Genomic DNA, 2,376 nt, shown 5'->3' on the forward strand with positions numbered 1-2,376 from the left:
TGTATGTGTTTTTGATATACATCTATGTGCTATAAGCTATAACATCTGATCACTTTTCAGCAACGTGAAGAACCACAACAACTCCTGGACGGATCAGCGACCAGCAGAGAGGKCAGAGATCCATGGAGAAGAGCTGAGGCAGCAAAAGGCTAAATAAATGCTGTCAATGAACAAAGTCTCTTCTTCTATACCCACTCCACATATTATCGTACAAACTGCAGTTTGTAGTTTGAGATCCTAATACAATCCTCCCAAAAATGTGTGTGTTTGCGTGTGTGTATATATATACACAATGGAGGAAATGTATTTGATCCCCAACTGATTTTAAAAGTTTGTACTCTGACATATAACTGTCTATTATTTTTATGGTAGCGTCATTTTATCAGTGAGAGATGGAATATCAAAAAGAAAATCAAGAAATTAAATATTTAAATAAAAAATAATGAGTATTTCATTGAGGGAAATAAGTATTTGATCCCCTAACCTCCTTGACTAATGTTGGCTCCCACAGATCTCAGTGAAGTTGATACCTGCATGAGAGACACCTATCCCAAATTATCACCTGTATAAAAGGCCAACAGACTCCGTGACATTCTAACATCTCCACCACGGGCAAGACTAAAGAGCTGTCTAAAAATGTCAGGGACAAAATTGTTGACYTACACGAGACTGAAATGGACTACAAATCCATAAGTAAGAAGCTGGATGAGAATGTGACAACTGTTGCTGCAATTATTTGGAAGTGGAAGAAGTACAACATTACTGTCAATCGACCTCGGCTCCATGCAGGATATCACCTTGCATTTATATATAGATATCCTCACTGATCTTGAGAAAGGTTAAAAAACTACAAGGGAGGAGCTGGTTAATCATCTAAAGGCAGCTGGGACCACAGTCTCTAAAACAAACATTGGCAATACACTGAGATGYAATAGTTTAAAATCCTGCAGGGCACACAAGGTTCCTCTGCTGAGGAAGGCTTGCATCCAAGCCTGCCTGAAGTTTGCCAATGAACATATTAATGACTCAGAGAGAGACTGGGAGAAGGTGCTGGACAGATGAGACCAAGACTGAGCTCTTTGGCTGCAAGTCAACTCGTGTTTGGAGGAAGAAAAATGCCGAATATGAACATGCTTGGTGGTGGGGATGTTGTTCCMACCACTGGTGAGTCGTTCATCGACTCAATTTACCAGTCGATCAAGCGGCCAAAATGAGTTTTCCTCGTTGGGTCTGGGCTCTGCCTTAGAGGTATTATTATTCAATTTACAATGTTTCATAAAGCTGCTGCCTACACTTACAGTTAAACTGATGCATTNGCACACAAGGTTCCTCTGCTGAGGAAGGCTTGCATCCAAGCCTGCCTGAAGTTTGCCAATGAACATATTAATGACTCAGAGAGAGACTGGGAGAAGGTGCTGGACAGATGAGACCAAGACTGAGCTCTTTGGCTGCAAGTCAACTCGTGTTTGGAGGAAGAAAAATGCCGAATATGAACATGCTTGGTGGTGGGGATGTTGTTCCMACCACTGGTGAGTCGTTCATCGACTCAATTTACCAGTCGATCAAGCGGCCAAAATGAGTTTTCCTCGTTGGGTCTGGGCTCTGCCTTAGAGGTATTATTATTCAATTTACAATGTTTCATAAAGCTGCTGCCTACACTTACAGTTAAACTGATGCATTAAATTCAGCAATGGGTTTTYTTTTTCTCAGAAGTTAACTTGAACTACACTTTATGGTTTTTCCTTATTCCTCTCTCTTCCGATTGATGCAACATCCTGAGATCTCAATAGAAACCCAGTTGAAGTAAAAACTGCCATTTTCTTCTGGTGTTTTCTGTTTTACTTTTACTCATTAATGTGTATACATGATTTCAAATGTAACAGTGACTTTACTTTAAACAAATACAAGTAAAAATAAAAGTTCAGGTTTTCTAAACAACTTAAACAAATTATAATTATAGTTATACGAGTAAATGTAATTAATTACTTTCCACCCTCTATGCCAGAACCAAAATATATTTTTTTTTCCACATTGTGAAGTGTTTATACTTTCTGTGTTATTCGTACAGGTAGCCATAACCAGAAAATATTTTTTTAAACTATTTCACTAAATTTCAAATGAATCTTACGGATTGTGTAGGTAGATGAAAAGGTGATGTAAGAAATCAACAMATTTTAAAATATGAATATGTTCTTTTAAGTTAAATGCATTCTAATGTCTCCACCAAAAACATATTTTAGTAGTTAGAGTCTTGTGAAAGATATTTATGTTGACAGGCAGTGAGTGTCTTTAAAGGCATGCAGAGGAACAAGCCTACACAGCCTTGTTACAAGTCTTCTTTTGTGGGACCGATGAAAGGTTATGCAAAATACATTT

This window comes from Poecilia reticulata, linkage group LG13 (assembly GCF_000633615.1).
Source record: "Poecilia reticulata strain Guanapo linkage group LG13, Guppy_female_1.0+MT, whole genome shotgun sequence".
NCBI lineage: Eukaryota > Metazoa > Chordata > Actinopteri > Cyprinodontiformes > Poeciliidae > Poecilia > Poecilia reticulata.